Source organism: Schistocerca cancellata, chromosome 1 (assembly GCF_023864275.1).
Source record: "Schistocerca cancellata isolate TAMUIC-IGC-003103 chromosome 1, iqSchCanc2.1, whole genome shotgun sequence".
Lineage (NCBI taxonomy): Eukaryota > Metazoa > Arthropoda > Insecta > Orthoptera > Acrididae > Schistocerca > Schistocerca cancellata.
In genome coordinates, this window is record NC_064626.1 from 346,817,730 (window position 1) to 346,840,271 (window position 22,542).

Here is a 22,542-nt window from a genome sequence, read left to right on the forward strand (position 1 = left end):
CCTTTTTAGCTGGTATACTGTATGGCTTTTCCAGCTAAAGCTTTTGCAAAGACGTTCATGCAAAAAGGCGTAGCATTTCCCATTCTGTATATGAAAAGTTAAAATTGTGTACCAGACCGAGACAAACATAAATCCCTGCCTTTCGCGAGAAGTTTTAACTTGTCAAATAGAATCATCACAGAAAATAGACTGCACCAAATAGCAATAATTCTAATTTTCTACCTTGCTTATTATTGCCTGCCAGTACACTACAATATTCGTTTGAGGTGTGTTTGTATTCATACAGGACTAGGTGAAGTACGTTTACAAATTTGAAGCTCTTTCCTTGTCCAAAACTGGTACGTAATTTTCAAAATAAGCTTGTTTACTGATGTCTGCATTGGTTTACTGCTTGACAACAAGACATGTATCATCTAAAAAATAAAAATAAAAAATAAAATAAAAAAATTAAAAGTAAAATAAAATAAAAATAATAAACTTCCTGATGAGGAATCCCTCAGTGAAATAGCTCGAACAGCGTACTGTAAGTTTCTGCATTCTGCTTCTTAACTAAGAACTAATCCTTTTATGAGCTGAGTCATATATTACACAAAAACGTAATTTACTGAACAGAATGTACGACTGTCACAGCCAAATATATTTGGAGAATCACTGAAAATAACAGAAATTGTATTTTATCGTTTCAGAAAATCATGTACTCAGTGAAGATATTAACAACCCTTTCTGCGGCATGGCTCTTTTGAACTTCAATCTTCAGTTGTATAACTGCTATTTAAGAATAAAATTCAAAGTGCTCGTCCTAGTAGTGAAAGCTGTGATTTGTACGTAAGAGAGGCTCTTATTATTCAGCGTAGCTCCTTTTTACGTCATTACACTTTATTTGACGTTTTTCTAGTCAATGGTTTCCGTTCCTGAAGTATGATTCCGAAGCGCCAGCTAAATACGCGTTGTAGTTATACGAGCTTCCCATGCAGTTTTTAAATATAAATTAAATTTTTGGGGGATCTCGTCCCCAGGAAGCAGAATATTAGCGGCGATGGGCATCAGGGAGCGTCGTGGACACCCAACGGTCCTCCCTGAGGGGGTGGCTAGCCTAGAGTCCTCACCAGAAACTGTTATAGAAAATCGGAAAACAGGGATAATTAGAGACAAGTAACAACAATTATATCTGAAGTCTATAAAAGAGGAATAGAAACTTAAGATCGAAATAAGACTGACTGATACAAGAAAAGAAGGATTTAATATGTACAAATACTCCGAAAGTAGCATAAAAAGTAGGGAGCGTGGGGGACATGGCGGTCCTGTGACTGTCTGGCTCGTCTCCTGAACACTCACCTAGTGGGTCATGCCATCTAACCATGGTCCGCTACCACTTCCAGTAGAGTTGTTGCTGCAAGGCTAACTTCTCACGTAGGCTTGGTGGTGTTCATTTCTGGTGGAGACTTGGGCTGCAGATGGCAACAGTAAGCAAAGCGGTATGATGGTGTCCACAAACTTTAACTCCATTTATATTTCAACTACAATTGTGAGGTCTTGGTGCATAGCCTTAGGTAATAAGAGACATACGTGCTGTCACGAGCAATATTAAACGCACTGAAGATAGTAATACTGTTCTAATAGTACGGTAAAAGCGATAATAATGTTTGATTTGTAAACATAAATGTATCTACACAGAGGTGACAAGTCATGGGATAGCGTTGTGCACGTATAGAGATGGCGGCAGTATCGCATACACAAGCTATAAAAGGACGGTGCTTTGGCGAAGTTGTCATTTGTATTGAGGTGATTCATATGAAGGGTTTCTGATGTGATTATGGCCGAACTTTGGGAATTAACATACTCTGAACGCGAAATGGCAGATGGTGTTAGACGCAGGGGACATTCAGTATCGGAAATCGTTAGGGGACTCGAAATTCCGAGACCCACAGTGTTAAGACTGTGCCTAGATTACCACAGTTCAGGCATTTCCTCGCACCACGGACAACACAGTGGCCGACGGCCTTCACTTAACGACTGAGAGCGGCGGCGTTTGCGTAGAGACAGTGCTAACAGACAAGCAACACTGCTTGAAATATCCACAGAAATCAAGTGTGGGACGTACGAGTAACGTATCCGTTAGGACACCGCGGCGAAATTTGGCGTTAATGGGCTACGGCAGCGGACGACCGACACGAATGCCTTTGCTGACACCACGACATCGCCTGTAGCGCCTCTCCTGTGTCCGTGGACATATTGGTTGGACCATCGACGACTTAAAAACAGTGGCCTGATTTAATAAATCCCGATTTCATTTGGTAAGAGCTGATGGTAGGGTTCGAGCGTGGTGCAGACCCCACAAAGCCATGGACCCAAGCTGTCTACAAAGCACTGTGTTGGTGGGTCCATAATGGTATGGGCTGTGTTTGCATGGAATGGGCTGGATCCTCTTGGTTCAACTAAACCAATCATTAACTGGAAAATGTTATGTTCGACTACTTAGAGACCATTTGCAGCCATTCATCGACTTCATGTTCCCAAACAACGATGGAATTTTTGTGGATAAAACGCCATTTCACTGTGCCACAATTGTTCGAGACTGGTTTGAAGAACGCTCTGGACAATTCGAGAGAATGACTTGGCCACCCAGATCGCCCGATGTGAATCGCATCGAACATTTGTGAGACTTAATCGACGGTCAGTTCGTGCTACATCCTGCGCCGGCAACACTTACGCAATTCTGGACGACTGTAGAGGCAGCATGGCTCAATATTTCTGCAGAGGACTTTGTAATTCGTCGTGCAGAATAAATTGACACCTCATGTCGCAGCGGACAGGTTAGAAAAAAAAATCCACCCCTTCAATCCAGGTATACACAGTCTAATTGACAACGAACATTGGATGGTGCACCGCACTGCATATGGTGAAACTTGTCGATTTGTTAGACGAGCCACTTTTGTAATATCCTGTCCAAAAGTGAACTGTGGTTATTTCGTTTACAACAAAGAATTCACCAACGATGTAACTAATGGCTGATCTCCGAAGGAAGTGTGTCGCTGACAAACACAATACCAATCTGAACCTTGACACAATACTAATTTCGGGCTAGATAGCCGATGTTAGATATCGTAATTGAAAAAGTTTTAGGATAACGTATCTGACTTTAATTAGCAGGAAGAATTCCAGGGTTCCTACGATAACCAACAACTATGAGACCAGTCTGGCAAGCATAAAATAAATACAACAACGTTGAAACCTGAGTATGCTCTCCTCAATAGCATACAGCTTTTCGTAGTCCAAAAACTAACAACTCATGTTGTCTCCTAGACACCACGTATCAGCGTCACTCTCCGAGTATTATGATGGAACCCACGCTAATAGCGACCGATAATATGAATTTAACCAACAGCTCTGTTCACTTTAAGAAAAACCATCTAACACTGCTGAGCTTAAGTATACTTTCATGAAATATTATGTATATGTATGCCGTTCGTTTCTAATGAAACAAGGATATTATTATTACGTCTTGTTTACATTCCGTTGCGAACCAGCGACTGCTTTATTCGCAACCTGAAAAGTAATCATTTTTATTCCAATGTTCCAAGTCTATTGCTAACCTATTCTTTCGTAATGTTGCCTCTCTTTAAGTATTTGTACCGTCTTTTGCTTTCCTAAGATTTCTTCTTTTGCCCATATCCGACTCAATACAGTTATTATTACATATTTCTCAAAAACCATATGGCTAAATCTTTGGTTTTCTACATTTACGTAATATTATATTTTTGGCGCTTGCCACGTCCAATAAATGGGATTAACTTTAGTTTAATTAACTTTCCCTAAAGCAGCTCTGAAAAAAATACCTTTTCTCCGTGTTTCTTTCTTGATCTTTGTCTCTATATCTCGTTTTTTCTCTTTACTAAAAGAATGAAAACTTTCTTTAGAACTTTCTCTGTATTACAAATGACGTACACAGAGCACAATTTTAAACTTTCACATAATTAAACTATTTTATTTTTCTCTTGAAAATCTCAATGGTCAAGCCTTATCGCGGTTGGTTCAAGTGCTGTTTCATTCCCCTCCTAATCGGAAGACAAACTAAAAAAAACACAAACAAAAAACCTAAGTGTCACCGCCACTTTGTAGTCTACTTTGAGATTTAGCAAAATTCTTCAGGCATTGACATTCGCGCACCCGTTACACCTTGAAGTTACTAAATCAATTACAGCACTTGAATCGAAAAAGATAACGACCGTTCGTCTCTCCCTTAAATGGTTCTTGATTGGATCATTTTCTGCCTTGACTGTATCAAAATATAGGAAGATATTCTGTTTCCAAAGACAACCGCGATAGAAGGTGTAGTATATTAACGTGCAGTGACGTAAAGTTGCGCCGTCCGGCCTTCAAAACTACAAGTCCCTCCTCAGTAGGTGGCCTTGTTGTTCTCAAGCGTTTTTCAAATACCTTAGAATACACAATAATAATCTTAATTGGCCGATACTCTGTACTCCTCTTCACCCACTATTATATCAGCTGTGTCACCCTCTAGATCAATACTCCAAACTATCCAAAATATTAGATAGTTAACGGATTAGTTCTCCAAAATTCATATAAATCCCTAACCAAAGTAAACAAACCTCCACGATACCTAATAGCCGGTGCGACCAACTATTCTTCAAAATTCATCAACAAATCTACCATATAACTGCTGCGTCCTGGTTTTCGTCAGCTTTTTCTCTCGGTCTTTAGATACTATAACATGTCAAAGGAATACACATTAACAAATTTTTACAAAGATTAAACGTCCATCTTGTCTAGACTAAGTTGAGTCGGCTCTAATACGTAATGCGAAAAAAGCGTAACAAAACTTTTTGGTGCATTAAAACTTCCGACGACTTTTAGAGTACAAGCGATGTCGAGCAGATGCACTACGCCGGGGTAAAGAGCTCAGACACGATTTTAGCAGGTATCCAATGACTTTTGTCACCCCAGTGTAATCATATGTTTTATTGGAGTATGTGCCGGCCGGAGTGGCCGAGCGGTTCTAGGCGCCACAGTCTGGAACCGCGCGAACGCTACGGTCGCAGGTTCGAATCCCGCCTCGGGCATGGATTGTGTGATGTCCTTAGGTTAGTTAGGTTTAAGTAATTCCAAGTTCTAGGGGACTGATGGCCTCGGAAATTAAGTCCCATAGTGCTCACAGCCATTTGAACCATTTTTTTGGAGTATGCGCGCCCTTGGCGACTCGGTCACAACAAGATCAGGGAACCAAAAATTACTCATCTCGAGGAGACATCACGCTAATACAGTGGAACGAAGCCTCTGGCCTTGATAATGGCCTCAATTCAGCGAGGAAGGCAATCCATGTTTCCTCAAGAATACCATATGCAGCTGAATGCACTCATTGATCATTAGATCCCGTACATGTAACAGATTTCTGGGCTGTTGATTGCTACGTTCCAGCCGCAGCTCTAAATAACATCAGACTTTTTTAGGGTATTAAATCAGGTTAGTTTAGCGGGCCAGTCGATCCACGAAAATGTGCCTCAGTGTTAGTCAATCTAGCAACGTCAGCGTCCAGCCCTGTTGTCATTTTAGAAAACGGATCATTTTCGAAGAGGGAAGTGTGCACAGCGTACTCATCTTGAAAATGTAGCAGAAAGGGCAACATATGCTCGCCGATAACGTTGATACTAACAGCCTGGTTCACTGTAATGTGAATGAATAGTCCCTCGTTATTGTTCGGAAAACGCACCAGAAACATCACACCACTACTTCCAAGCTTAACTGCACCATCCACACACGGCGAGTTAAGCGCTTCTCTTGGCTCTCGGGGCACTCGACGCCTTGCGTCATTTGCAACGGGACACAATCGTGACTCTCCTACACACCTCCTGTCAGCTACTGCCCATTTCCTACGTTGTTGCCGGCCGTTGTGGCCAAGCGGTTCTAGGCGCTTCAGTCTGGAACCGCGCGACCGCTACGGTCGCAGGTTCGAATCCTGCCTTGGGCATGTATGTGTGTGATTTCCTTAGGTTAATTAGGTTTAAGTAGTTCTAAGTTCTAGGGGACTGATGACCTCAGATGTTAAGTCCCATAGTGCTCAGAGCTAATTGAACCTGTGTTGCTGTTTGCCCTACTCAGGACGCTGAGATTTGTGTGCCGCTGTAAATAATGGACTTTTCCGACGTACCCAACTCCCAGTGTCCGTTGCATTCAGTTTACTTCGCAATGATCAATCGGAAACTGATTGAGATAGGCGCGCATCGCCCAAAGCAGCAATTACTGTTGAGCTCGAAACCGATTGTCACTGACAAAGCGCGACACTCGTCTGCGGTTCCTGTCAGGATCTTCTTATGACCACACTTCTTACTCTGTGTCAAGCAGCTGCGTGTGGTGTACCATGACACAGACATTGATACACCAAGAAATCGGGCAACCTCATTGACTGTGTGGACACCGGCAGTTTCAAACACGTCAGCTCCTCTCTGCCACGCTGCCACTTTTCAACGTCGACGCATGTTACATCACACTGCGCTGATCCTATACAAGCAGTTGGAGGGCACGCACGCACACACACACACACACACACACACACACACACACACACACACACGCATACACACGTTGATACTGCCGTGAGTTAAGCCGGCGGTGCAGGACCACGTGACCGCCTGCTACCAATTCTACACTACCTACAGCGCGCCAAAGCAAGCAGTGTGCTCTTTTAAGGGGATTTCTAATGTTTTGTCAGATTATCTTGCGTATTATTACCAGCGGCCTGAAGTTGGTAATGCTATTCTGATGTTATGCTAAAAACGTTAGTAACATCTAAAAAGGAAATATTAATGTACCTAATGACGTTTTATTGGAGTGTTCTCAATCTTGACGACAAGGTCAAAACACACACATCAAAAGAAGTTTTGCATCACCTCGGTTCCCAGAACTCCTGAAGATAGACGTTGACTGTGGATATTCTATCACAGACACAGTGTCTTTGACTGTTCAGAGATGTCACTAAACCAGCCCAAAGATGTAAACAGCAATGCATGAGCAACTCCTATTAGACGGAGGGGATCCAACACCCGATCAGTTTCAGTAATTCTACCAGGGAGCAGGTAACGGCTCGTGTTGTCTGTAGTGCAACCGTGCCTGGACGGTTAATACCGCGGTTCTATCGTGTCCTCATTGGTACTTTGTGCCAGAGAGGGCTCTCAACAAGGGAAGTGTCTTGGCATCACGGAGTGAACCAAAGCGATGTTGTTCGGACATGAGGGAGATATAGAGAGATGGGAACTGTCGATGACATGCCTCGCTCAGGTCGCCCAAGGACTACTACTGCAGTGGATGACCGCTATCTACGGATTATGGCTCTGAGGAACCCTGACACCAACGCCACCATGTTGAATGATGCTTTTCGTGCAGCCACAGGACGATAGACTGCATGATGTGCAACTTGACTCCCGACGTCCATGACGAGGTCCATCTTTCCAACCACGACACCATGCAGCGCGGCACAGATGGGGCCCAACAACATGCCGAATAGACCTCTCAGGACTGGCAGCATGTTCTTTTCACTGATGAGTGTTGCATATGCCTTGAACCAGACAATCGTCGGAGACGTGTTTGGAGACAACCCAGTCAGGCTAAACGCCTTAGACACACTATCCAGCAAGTGCAGCAAGGTGGAAGTTCCCTGCTGTTTTGGAGTGGCATTATGTGGGGCCGACGTACGCCGCTGGTGGTCATGGAAGGCGCCGTAACGGCTGTACGATACGTGAATGCCAACCTCCGATAATGCAACCATATCGTCAGCATATTGGTGAGGCATTCGTCTTCATGGACGACGATTCGCGCCCCCATCCTGCACATCTTGTTAATGACTTCCTTCAGGATAACGACATCGCTCGACTCGAGTGGCCAGCATGTTCTCCTCATATGAACCTTATTAAACATGCCTGGGATAGACTGAAAAGGGCTATTTATGGACGACGTGATCCACCAACCACTCTGAGGGATCTACGCCGATTCGCCGTTGAGGAGTGGGACAAGATGGACCAACAGTGCCTTGATGAACTTGCGGATAGTATGCCACGATGAATAGAGGCATGTATCAGTGCAAGAGGACGTGCTACTGGGTATCAGAGGTACCGGTGTGTACAGCAATCTGGACCAACACCTCTGGAGGTCTCGCTATATGGTCTATGGTTTTCATGAGCAATAATAAGGGCGGAAATGATGTTTATGTTGATGTATATTCCAATTTTCTGTACGGGTTCCGTAACTCTCGGAACCGAGGAAATGTTAAACATTTTTTGATGTGTGTGTGTGTGTGTGTGTGTGTGTGTGTGTGTATTAATATAGCTGTTGTGCTAGCTTTCTCTGCATAAACCAATGAGGTAAACAATTTTCACTAGAAGTTTTGACACGAGGGCCTGTGGTATCAGAGGAAAACGTAATGAAAGATGATGTATCACCAGTTATTAATTTTCCTCGACATTAGCACCTGAGGCAAGATAAAGCCATCATTTCAGATAAATAGGCAAGAACTGTCATTTACATCGGACTATGATGTGTAACACGCATTTTATCTGTGCGTGTATCGATATAACTATAAATAAAGCTGTTACGCAAATGTTTGAATCGTATAACTTCATTGCATCTAAAACTACATATAGCTAAAGTTTGTTTTTGCTTAAACATCTGTGAGAAGCGCCATGACTAGTGTTGTGGAATAAGAGCCGTCATAGTCAGGATTTTAATTATCACGAAGCTGAGAGGAAAACTTTAACACCAGAATGTGGTATGTATAGTTTTAGATGTTAATAACAGAATGTTATTACTTTCTGTTGAGAATCAGAGTAGAAAAGTGGAATTTATGTTGATCACCAGATAGAAAACTTCGTGCATGATGCAGATTCTGAGGCAGCAAAATGTTAAATTATCTAACTCGATTAAAGTTTTTCAATATATTCTACTTCTAGTCTCAACATGGTTTCAGTACCTGTATTTAATTTACTAACAATCATGATACGTAAACATCTATTTTGTTTCAAATAGACAGGACGTGATGGATAAAAGCATGTGTCATTCCTGATGAGACCATAAAAATATTTCATGTGTACTTTTTACGATCGTCTGAAAGCGAAATTTTTTCTGCTAAATTTATACATTACCTTTCAATCTTGTATGAACGTGAACCAGATTATGCACAGTGTAGAGAATAAAGCGAATTCATTTGAGAAAAAAAGTTTCTGGGGCTTATAAAAAGTGTACAAAAACTGTAATGTACATGAAATATTTCGTAGTTTGTTAATTACGCGTTTACATTGCCGACTGTTAGAACGATAATTATCGCATTAACATTGACTATCTCACAGAAACCATGCTAACTCTAATACTGCATACATAACGATAATCTAGTAGCTCACTCAGTTGTTTGAACAAGTATGTGATTTCAGAAATTAACGAGAAGAACTTTGATTTCTTTTAACGTAACGTTTAATGCCAAGTACTGGTTCTTATTGCACCTGATTGATATGTCGGTTTGCAAGCTCAGCACGGCGCAGATGATTGCTTGCACGTTTTATATGTATTTATGGTCGAAGTATTAAGTGTACTTGACGAGACGTAGCGGGTAGTGAAGATGCTCTTATTCTCATAATTGTCGCACACACTCAATTACAATAATTCAAGAGTTACTCCATGACAGAAATTATCGACGGCTGCTGTACTTTGCGAACGAGTTTAACGAATTCCTCCATTTGGAATATTTCCTAGTTTGAAGTGACGAGTAAGTGCAAGAATTTGTGACTGATTGATCAAACAGCTTATGAGAACACTGAGGCGTACAAAATTTCCTTATGTTTCAGTGAGTCCATTTTTTACGCAATCGTTTAATTTTTTTACCACAACATTTCTACATCGTTCTAATCTAAAATTTTCTCATAAAATTTGGAGGAACCTCAGAATAGTCGCTCCATCATTTCCGCTCAACTGGGTCAAACAGATTTCGGCAACAGTTCTGTTGTTAAGTATGACTAATTGGACTTCACAAAGGTCGTACAGGTCAGACTCTCTAGGGAACGTCTCCCCCAGTAACTCAAGTACATTTACCATTGAGGACAGTGCGTGTTGTTCTCCAGGACTGGTGTTAAACCCAGTACTTTCCTCTTCTTGTGGCTATAGGAGCTCGAAGTAGTTCTAATAACTAACGAACTTATTTTTTGCGTAATAGACATGCTTTCAAAAGTAAATAATAAGAATGACAGCCAGCGACCAACTGTAAGCAGTTTATTTTAATCTGACCTGTTTAAAAAGATTAATGCTGCCTCATGCAGCAATTAATAATGAGAACCATTTATTGTTGCCATAAATTTTTGTTTCACAACATCTTTAAGTTCTCTGAAGTTATGCTCACATGGGTTGTGAATTGATTAAGCTTTATCGCAATTACAAATTTTCTGAATGACTGCACTCAGATACATTTGCATTTTTTGCTATCTACATTTAGGGCGGGCTCATAAAGCAGCTTGTGTAATTTGTTCTTCCTGGCTTCTAATGTAAAGAAATTGTATAGGTGTCATCAAGGCAGATTCTAGAGACTGCACGAACAACTCATTGGGTGTATACACTATATTAACTGTGGGCTTAGTTAGGTTCCCCTGCACGCAAGTACAAGTCAGCCGAGCCATATTCCTTCTACGGTATAGAAAACCATCGAGCCTTGTTACCAGCGAAGCCAGGAACTGATGTATGTCAAGGTCTGAGTACCCGTCGGCACCACCTATTGTCGTCAAGGACGTTCCCACAACTTATAAGTCGGCGCATCGGCGTCGCCACAGGCACACTATTCGTTCTGAGCTCCTCAGCCGTTCTTCCACACGTAGAATATGAGCCGTGTCCAGCAGAAAATTAGTAACGAAGAAGACTGCATCGATCAATTACCAAGTCAATTTCGGCTTACGCTTCCCTTTCTTGTCTTAGTTTCTACATTAATCACCGTTTAAACTGGATGGTTTTGCTGGATTTCACCAGATTACTCAGTTGCGCAACTGAGACAAATAATACATTGAATATTGTCTAGAAAACGTCAGAATAATAATTTATAGCACTCAAATGCAAGTCAAGTCTCTGAATGTTGTAGTATAACAGTTTTTAGTGCTTAACTCACTAAACAATCGTTGCCAGATATTTTAAAAAGAGATTTTAATTTCCAGTTCACTCCCAACATGATTTCGCAGAAGTCTTTCTGCGCAGGCTTACAGAACGGGAATAAACCTTGCGATACGTAACAGCTGCACAAAATAGTGAAATGTAAGCACATTCGTGTCCATAACTTTAGGGTCGTTCGAATCACTGTGCTACGGTGACAGTGTGCTTTATAGACGGAGGGTTGACGTGTAATGTATCCTGATCAGAAAGGAAGCTTTCGGAATTTATACTGAAATGCTGATGCTGCATTATTCCGAAGTCTAGTTGTCCGGGAGTCGGAAAGTATCACAATGACCATCGCACAATAGAATATGGAAAGCATAATCAAAAAGTAATAATATCAGTGTTGAATTACCTCTACTGTGGATGGTCAATTTCAGCTAATTTGCCTTATTTATGGATTCTTCCGTTACTTCTTGGTAGAATAATTTCATATTTAAGGCTGAATAACAAGTACATTGTTTTTGTTCTATCGATTTTTGTTTACTTCAAAGTAGTTTTCGGCTTATTGGACCATCTTGAGGAAGAAACTGACTAGCGTCTGGAAGGGACACTAGTTCTTAGGCAACCAACCATTATAAGCAAAGGTACAATCCACCTGCATAGAGTGTAATGCATAAATTTTTTTTCTTAACGTTAAAATTACAATGTACCCAACGGACAACATTAAGCACAATAAACAATTAAACTACAGAATATTACAGGTTAAATGGTTAAAATGCTAAAGTATGTGAGGTCTTGACATTAGCTGAGGAACTGTTAAACATAAATGAAAAGTGCTCAGTTGAACAGTTTCTCAGCCAATACTAAGACCTCACATTTAAACTATGTAACCTGTAATATTATGTAGTTTAATTACTAGTTGTGCTTAATATTGTCCATTGCATAGGGTGTAACTTCGACATTAAGAAACAAGTTTGATACACAACGCTCTACGCAAGCGGATTGTATCTTTGCTTATAATGTTTAATTACCTAAGAAGTAGTGTCTCTTCCAGATTCTAGTCAGTTGTTTCCTGAAGATGGCCTAATAAGCCGAAAACTAGTTTGAGATAAACAAAAATCGACAGAACAAAAACAGCGTACTCGTTATTCGAATTTAAATAAGTTAATTTGGTTACCTGCGTTGGTAGTCCTCAGGCTCAGCTGGCGAGCGTATAAGTTTGGTCACGGCAGACCGAGATTGTATGAAATACATATTGCAACAAAATAATTTGCATCACACAAGAAAACATGAATCGGATTTCGTTAAAGTAATTTAGAGTGTAAGGTTCGACTTTTTCTGTATCGTGCAGATCTGCACACAATGCCGCGGAAACCGACACGTCACCAAACTGATCTCCTTCCAATGTAATTAAGACTGAAACATAAACGTCTATGTGTCAATAATGAAAGGCAGTGGTATCATTTCTGATAAATAAAACATAGACTACATCAGAATTTCCAGTTATTATTTCAAATGTACTGCGAACAAATAACGTAAGGTGCTTAGACTCTGAAAGCAGAAGAAGATACATGGGAGGCGATTCGTGCCTCTCTTATCTTGCAAAATGGACATAGAAAATAACAGCAACGATGGCTGTAGAAATATGGTACTGGTATATTATACAATTTTATCTATCTACAATTTTATCAATGCGAAATAATTAATTACTGATGACATGGAAACACACTGCATACCTGGTACGCCAGTGCGAGACTGTTTAGTGCGGGCAGAGGTATTGGCTGTAACATTTCTGATAGGGTGTTTTGTGTGTTTCTAACATATTGTATTCGATTTGTGGGGAGTTCATGATGATGTACTGTGCAGCTACTGACCCGTAACAGCTAATGCGAAGTAGGCCGGTAGCTAAATGTTGTCCATAGCGTCATTTTACTCCTGTCGAGAACATCCCAGAATGGAAGAAACATCCAACGGCACTACAGTCTAGGCTGACCTCGAACTGCAAATCAGCCATGGAATCGTAACCCCGCGTGAAGCGTCCAGAGACATCTCACCAGCACCACACCTTCCCTGCTTAAAGGTGTCGCGGTAGGCTCTGGTTCTCACGTTTCTTGTCAAATTACACAGGGTACTTCAAAAATAATCGTCCGATATCGCAACACTATATACAGTGCGTTTCAGGAGATGACAATATAGGCAAATTCGAATAAAACATTCCGTGTAACACGTGTCTAGTTGTTATCGATTACAGAGATACAGTTGGTTACCCACATAACTTTTGTCTTGTGTTTAGGTACTGCAATTGCTATGGGTTTATTTATGCTGTGCGATGTTCAGTGCTGGTATCGTGATATTGGGTGGCAGACGCCGTGCAACACATTACTTAACCAAAGTGATATGTTACATTATAGCCAATATCGTACCAATATCGTATTGTGTATGGGTTTGTGGATACGCTGCTGCTGTATGCAGAGAGTGCAGTAGACACTGAGCACCAGATTCGAGAGTGTTTACTCCCGTTTACATTAAACTGAGTGGGACAACAGCAGTGTCCAGCAGTGATATTTTGATGAGCCAAAATATTACGACCACCTGATTAACAGCGTGTTGGTCCACCCTTGGAACGCAGTTCAGTAGCGATTCTTCGTGTTGTTGTTTCGGTATGTACTTTTTAGGTTCCCAGAGGTGTTTGGCACCGCTGTGTCTACGCATAGCTCACTCAAGTCCCGTGAATTATGCGTCGATGGTTTGCGGCCGCACATCTGAAGCTCGATATCGTCCAGATATATACACTCCTGGAAACTGAAATAAGAACACCGTGAATTCATTGTCCCAGGAAGGGGAAACTTTATTGACACATTCCTGGGGTCAGATACATCACATGATCACACTGACAGAACCACAGGCACATAGACACAGGCAACAGAGCTTGCAAAATGTCGGCACTAGTACAGTGTATATCCACCTTTCGCAGCAATGCAGGCTGCTATTCTCCCATGGAGACGATCGTAGAGATGCTGGATGTAGTCCTGTGGAACGGCTTGCCATGCCATTTCCACCTGGCGCCTCAGTTGGACCAGCGTTCGTGCTGGACGTGCAGACCGCGTGAGACGACGCTTCATCCAGTCCCAAACATGCTCAATGGGGGACAGATCCGGAGATCTTGCTGGCCAGGGTAGTTGACTTACACCTTCTAGAGCACGTTGGGTGGCACGGGATACATGCGGACGTGCATTGTCCTGTTGGAACAGCAAGTTCCCTTGCCGGTCTAGGAATGGTAGAACGATGGGTTCGATGACGGTTTGGATGTACCGTGCACTATTCAGTGTCCCCTCGACGATCACCAGTGGTGTACGGCCAGTGTAGGAGATCGCTCCCCACACCATGATGCCGGGTGTTGGCCCTGTGTGCCTCGGTCGTATGCAGTCCTGATTGTGGCGCTCACCTGCACGGCGCCAAACACGCATACGACTATCATTGGCGCCAAGGCAGAAGCGACTCTCATCGCTGAAGACGACACGTCTCCATTCGTCCCTCCATTCACGCCTGTCGCGACACCACTGGAGGCGGGCTGCACGATGTTGGGGCGTGAGCGGAAGACGGCCTAACGGTGTGCGGGACCGTAGCCCAGCTTCATGGAGACGGTTGCGAATGGTCCTCGCCGATACCCCAGGAGCAACAGTGTCCCTAATTTGCTGGGAAGTGGCGGTGCGGTCCCCTACGGCACTGCGTAGGATCCTACGGTCTTGGCGTGCATCCGTGCGTCGCTGCGGTCCGGTCCCAGGTCGACGGGCACGTGCACCTTCCGCCGACCACTGGCGACAACATCGATGTACTGTGGAGACCTCACGCCCCACCCCACGTGTTGAGCAATTCGGCGGTACGTCCACCCGGCCTCCCGCATGCCCACTATACGCCCTCGCTCAAAGTCCGTCAACTGCACATACGGTTCACGTCCACGCTGTCGCGGCATGCTACCAGTGTTAAAGACTGCGATGGAGCTCCGTATGCCACGGCAAACTGGCTGACACTGACGGCGGCGGTGCACAAATGCTGCGCAGCTAGCGCCATTCGACGGCCAACACCGCGGTTCCTGGTGTGTCCGCTGTGCCGTGCGTGTGATCATTGCTTGTACAGCTCTCTCGCAGTGTCTGGAGCAAGTATGGTGGGTCTGACACACCGGTGTCAATGTGTTCTTTTTTCCATTTCCAGGAGTGTATTTAAACCGGGATCAGACCAAGCAAACTGGTGGCCAATATTTTCACGCTTCAGGGCTAGCTACGTTGTACAATGATTCTTTAGTTCCGTTACAGAAATAAACAGTGCAGGCCTTTAACATAATACGTGGATGAGTCCTCTTTAAACACTCACTGCAGTTTCCACACAAGCAAGCCCTACAATTCAGTCAGGAATCACTTTCATCGGGAGAGGATTATGGGCCAGACACACTGATCAATAATTCCACCAATAAAATGCACACACAATAACTGATTCGTAAACTTCCAACAATCTAAAGAAATCCTGCAGAGATCAACTGTTACCTACGCCCTTCAATTACTAATGTACTGTACAAGATCCCATCGACTGCTTAATACCGATTCGTAATGGAATCTGAACACCAAAACTTACATTTAGGAATCTCAGGTAATCTCTACAAAATTAGCACAAAAAATCTCTATTGCAATTCTATCATTAAAAGATCAGTGTTCTTCCTGCTTACCACTTTGCTCTTCAAGTTCGACCACAGTCAGATAATTTATATTTGACCTGATCTACATCTACTTCATTTCTATGCAATGCACCTTACGGTGTGTGACGGTGGTACCCTGTACCACTACTAGTCATTAGCTTTTCTAGTCGACTCGCAAACAGAGCGAGGGAAAAACGACTGTCTGTACGCCTGCATGTTAGCCCTAATTTATCGTATCTAATCTTCTTGGTCCTTGGAAGAAAAGGACTTCGGTGACAGTAGAACCGTTCTGTAATCAGCTTCAAACACTGGTTCTCTACATCTCCATGGATACTCTGCAATTCACTTTTAAGTGCCTGGCAGAGGGTTCATCGAACCACCTATATCTTTCCGTACGAGCTCAGAATTCCCTTATTTCATTGTGGTGATCGTTCCTGCCTATGTTGGTCGGTGTCAACAAAATATTTTCGCATTCGGAGGAGAAAGTTGGTGACTGGAATTTCGTGAGAAGATTCCGTCGAAACGAGAAACTCCTTTCTTTTAATGATGTCCATCCCAAGTCCTGTATCATTTCTGTGACACTTTCTCCCGTATTTCGCGACAATACAAAACGTGCTGCCTTTCTTTGAACTTTTTCGATGCACTCAGTCAGTCCTATCTGGTAAGGATCCCACACCGCGCAGCAGTATTCTAAAAGAAGACGGACAAGCGTAGCGTAGGCAGTCTCCTTAGTAGGACTGTTACATTTTCTAAGTGTCCTGCCAACAAAACGCAGTCTTTGGTTAGCCTTTCCCATAACATTTTCTCATTTTCTATCTGTTCCTTCCAATTTAAGTTGTTCGTAACTGTAATACATATGAATTTAGTTGAATTTACGCGTTTTAGATTAGACTGAGTTATCATGTAACCGAAGTTTAACGAGTTCCTTTTAGCACTCATGTGGATGACCTCACACTTTTCGTTATTTAGGGTCAACTGCCAATTTTCGCACCATTCAGATATGTTTTCTAAATCGTTTTGCAGTTTGTTTTGATCTTCTGATGACTTTATTAGTCGATAAACGACAGCGTCATCTCCAAACAACCCAAGACGTCTGCTCAGATTGTCTCCCAAATCGTTTATATAGATAAGGAACAGCAAAGGGCCTATAACACTACCTTGGGGAACGCCAGAAATCACTTCTGTTTTACTCGATGACTTTCCGTCAATTACAACGAACTGTGACCCCTCTGACAGGAAATCACAGATCCAGTCACATAACTGAGACGATATTCCACAAGCACGCAATTTCACTACGAGCCGCTTGTGTGGTACAGTGTCAAAAGCCTTCCGGAAATCCAGAACTACGGAATCGATCTGAAATCCCTTGTCAGTGGCACTCAGCACTTCATGTGAATAAAGAGCTAGTTGTGTTTCACAAGAACGATGTTTTCTAAACCTGTGTTGACCGTGTGTCAATAGACAGTTTTCTTCGAGGTAATTCATAATGTTTGAACAAAATGTAAGTTCCAAAATCCTGCTGCATATCGACGTTAACGATATGGACCTGTAATTTAAGTAGTGTATTTAAGTAGTGTTCCTCGAAGAGAACGTCGCCACCCCTCCAGGGATTCCAATTTCCATACTACTTGCGCGTTGCTCGAAGCTACCTGTAACAAATTTAGAAGCCGCCTACTTCTGAATTGTTTCGATGTCTTCCTTCAATCCGACCTGGTACGTATCCCAAATGCTCGACCAGCACTCAAGAGCCGGTCATATTAGTGTCCTACATGGGATCGCCTTTAAAGGTGAACCACGCTTTCCCAATATTCTCCCAATACACCAAAGTCGATCATTCGCTGCCCTAACACAAGCCTCACATAGTCGTTCCATTTTATATCATTTTGCAGCGTTAGGCCCAGGTCTTTAAAGGACGTGACTGTGTGAACTAGGTCACCATTAATGCTGTATTCCAACCTTACAGATTTGTTCTTCCTATCCATGTGCAGTATCTTGATTTTTTTCTACATTTTGAGCTCGTTGTCAATTATCACCCCAGCTAGAAATTTCGTCTATGTCGTCATGTAACCTGCTACAGTCACTCAACTTCGTAACCTTCCCGTACACCACAGCATATCAAGCAAACAACTGCAGGTTTCTGCCCACCATGTCCGCCAGATCATTTATGAATACAGAAAATAGCAGCGGTCGTATCTCACTTCCCAGGGCACTCTTGACGATACACTTACACCTACCGTATGGGTTCTTTAACTTAAGAAGTCTTCGAACCACTCAAATATCTGGGAACTTATTCCATATGCTCGTACCGACGTTAAAAGTTGCAGAGGGGCACCGTGTCTGAGGCTTTTCGAAAATCTAGAAATATGGAATCTGGCTGCTGCCCTTCATCCTTAGTTGGCAGTATATCATGTGAGAAAAGGGCAAACTGAGTTTCGCACGAGCAATGCTTTCTGAAACCGTGCTCATTCGCGGACATAAGATTTCCGGTCTCAAGGAAATGTATTATATTCGAACTAAGAATGTGTTCAAGAATTCTGGAGCAGACAGCTAAGTTGGTCCCCGACCAAAACTGACTATAAAAACCATGTAAAACTGTTGAGCAAGCTTTAAGAACCAATAAACGTACAGCATTATCAACACTTTTAGCAATTAATAGACTGTAGTCGTAGGCAGTTGCAACTGCAAACAGCGTGCAGCTGTGGCGTTACATACGATCTCTGCGCTCAGGATGCCTCTTGGCTGGAACACTAGCCACAACAGAATTTGCAGCGTCCTTTTCTCTTCTGTGCTCTCTACAGCAATAGGTACACAAGAACTTGTACATACAACAAAATACCGGGTGATCAAAAAGTCAGTATAAATTTGAAAACTTAATAAACCACGGAATAATGTAGATAGAGAGGTAAAAATTGACACACATGCTTGGAATGACATGGGGTTTTATTAGAACAGAAAAAAGCAAAGTATTGCTAGACGCGTGAAAGATCTCTTGCGCGCGTCGTTAGGTGATGATCGTGTGCTCAGCCGCCACTTTCGTCATGCTTGGCCTCCCAGGTCGCCAGACCTCAGTCCGTGCATTTATTGGCTTTGGGGTTACCTGAAGTCGCAAGTGTATCGTGATCGACCGACATCTGTAGGGATGCTGAAAGACAACATCCGACGCCAATGCCTCACCATAACTCCGGACATGCTTTACAGTGCTATTCACAACATTATTCCTCGACTACAGCTATTGTTGAGGAATGATGGTGGAAATATTGACCAGTTACTGTAAAGAACATCATCTTTGCTTTCTCTTACTTTGTTATGCTAATTATTGCTATTCTGATCAGATGGAGCGCCATCTGTCGGACATTTTTTGAACTTTTGTATTTTTTTGGTTCTAATAAAACTCCATGTCATTCCAAGCATGTGTGTCAATTTGTACCTCTCTATCTACATTATTCCGTGATTTATTCAGTTTTAAAATTTATACTGACTTTTTGAAAACCCGGTATTTTGCAATAGCTACATTTTTTTTATCAATACATCAGTCTGCAAATTATCGCCGAGTTGAGGCGACAAGTTTGGTCGTAACGTCCACCGCAATATTTTGGGACGTTGTAACCTCCCCACTGAATTATTTATATTTTAGAAACCAAGAACTAAGTGTAACCTCCGCACAAAAATAATAATTAAATGAATTTTACATATTGTAACCTCTGAACAAAATTTGGCTCCCATTTATAGTCTCCGTGCAGAAATGCATTCACATTTAATGTAACCACAAAATTCAATTCCTAAACACCAAAATAATAAAAAAATTCAGTATCCTGGTAAATTTTATGACGACAGCAGCGCTGCCCCTCGGCCCTGTATTCTGAATTAAAAAAAAAGGAAAAAATTCTTACCTCAATAAAAACTGCGAATATATCTGTTCTTACGTAAAAATTTTTGGCACAGCTTCGTGCAATGCTGGCCTATATTTTTTTCTGATTCTTGGAAGGAATGATCATGCATTGGAAATATTCTTTAAATTGAAAAGAATGCTTTTCTTTAAAAAATTACTTTACATTATAAAAATTATTATTGGGGGCATTTTTTTTAAAGGAAATTAATGACAGTTAATATACATTACTAGATATGCGCAAGGCTGCTTCTTTACCTTCTACAATAATACTCATCCTCCAAAGTCCCGACCAGAGCAGACTGCCGACACGTGCAGGCACGCGCCGACTCCTGTCGACTACTGCAGACTACTGAGGACTACTCGAGACTACTGCCGACCAGCGACAAGCAACAACTAACTACATACTACTCTCTGGTCAGAGACTCTGCCATGCCTCGCCCATCGCCGGCAACGCATACGTCTTACAACGTTACACTATCATTATTCATGTCGGGCATTTACACTGAAGTGATACAAGTCATGGGATAGTGAAGATTGAGGTAATATTGAGTAAGAAGTTATAAAAGGGCAGTGCATTGGCGGAGCTGTCATTTATACTCAGGTCAGTCAAGTCAAGATTTCCGACGTGATTTTGGACACTCGGTTAGAATTAATAGACTGTGAACGCGGAGTGGTAGTTGGAGCTAGGCGCATGGGACATTCAGTTTTGGAAATCGTTAAGGAATCAATATTTCGAGATTCACGGTGTCAAGAGTGTACAGAGAATATCACACTTCAGGCATTACCTTCTCACCGTAGACAACACACAGGCCGATGGCCTTCACTTAACGACCGAGAGCGGCGCCGTTTGTGTAGAGTTGTCAGTGCTAGCAGGTAAACAACACTACGTGAAATAACTGCAGAAATCAGTGTCAGACGTACGAAGAACGTTCCGTTAGGAGAGTGCGGCGAAATTTGGCGTTACAGGGCTATGGTACCAGACGACCAACGCGAGTACCTAACAGCACGGCATCGACTGCAGCGCTCTCCTGGGCCTGTGGCCATATCGGTTGGATCGTAGACTACTGCGAAACCGTGGCCTGGTCAGCTGAGTCCAGATTTCAGTTGGTAAGAGCTGATGGCCGATCGAGTGTGGCGCAGACTCCACGAAGACATGAACCCAAGTTGTCTACAAGGCACTGTGGAGGCTTCGTGATGGCTGCTTAATGGTATGGATTGTATCTGAGTGGAATGGTTTGGAACCTCTGGTCCAATTGAACCGATTCTTGTCGAGAAATGGTAATGTACGGCTACTTGGAGATTATTTTCAGCCATTCATCGACTTCATGATCCCAAACAACGATGTCATGTCACTGGGCCACAATTATTCGCGGTTGGTTTGAAGAACATTCTGGACGATTCGAGCGAATGATTTGACCACCCAGATCGCTCTACATGAAACCCATCGAACATCTACGGGACACAATCAAGAGGTCAGTTCGTGCACTACGCCCTGCACCAGCAGCACTTTCACAATTACGGACGGCTGCAGAGGCAGCGTGGCTCAATAGTTCTGCAGGGGACTTCCAAGGACTTGAGTCCGTACCACGTCGAGTTGCAACACTACCCCAGGCAGGAGGAGGTCCGACACGGTAGTGTAGTAAGAGGATCCTTGACTTTTGTCACCTCAGTGTTTTATAAATAAATTAGATAACTAAGTACTTATCATTGAGCACAAACATTCGCTTCGAAACCGTAAATCGCAAGTACGTGTTACAATACTACTGATATTTAAAAAAAATATATATTATAAAACTTTTTCAGTCACATCTGCTGGTGGCAAAACTTCTGAAACGATAAAATGGTGTGTAGAAAATTTTTACTTGCTTAATAATGAATTTGCATTCCGCCATCCGGCACCCGATTCCCATGGGACCGACGAGAACATTGTCCGACAGCATTGTTTAGAGGCCAGTGATCGATGTCAAAGTTAAGCCGTTTGCGTTTATACTTTGCCCCGATAACGATAGAAAAGATCGCAAAAGAGATCTCAGAGCCGCTGAAATAAAAGTTTGATAAAGTAAATGCCGATTAAATACTAGTAGCGTTCGGCTGTGGCCACCAAACAATTCGTCTGCAACTCTCCTTCGCTGCAGCCTGAAAAAGTTCTAAAATGCAACATAATAAGTTGAGATGTGGGATTAATGCAAGAGGAAAGTAGGTTTCTTGATTCAATCACGGCTGTTATCGTTAAATTAACGTAATTATTTAACCAAAGTTACAGATACGAGAGCGACACTTACATTTTATGATAGAGCAATCAATAACAAACGAGAGAGAGAGAGCACAGCTCCTGCTTTTATACTGTCAAAACAAATTACAGTAACTGCCTTCAACTTGCTGGACAGAGCGTCCTTTATCATGTTTCGATATATAAACATTTCTGTGGGACATTCCTTATATGTATAGTATAAAAATACATATTTATATTAAATTATGATCTTTTCTACTTAATTTACAGATTTTTTACACAAGAAAATTTATTCTTAATATCTTTTAGCATTAATTAAACGTTTGGAGCTTAGTCTATTAATTATACAGAAAGCAATATTTTAGTGCCTTTGTGTTTGTACATGAGATTAAGGAAAAGTCACTGGGTGGACTGCATACATTTCACATTCATCATTAGAACAACAATGCGCGGAGGTGTAGCTATGGTGTGAAGTGAGGGAAGAGGAGGGAGTGTCAGAATAGTGCCTCTCCTCACACTGTTTACCACGTTGTTCTTATTTCCTTTAAGTATCGGCTTGTTACTAGTACGCGGCGAGCCAGACCAGGCATACAGGCCGCCGTT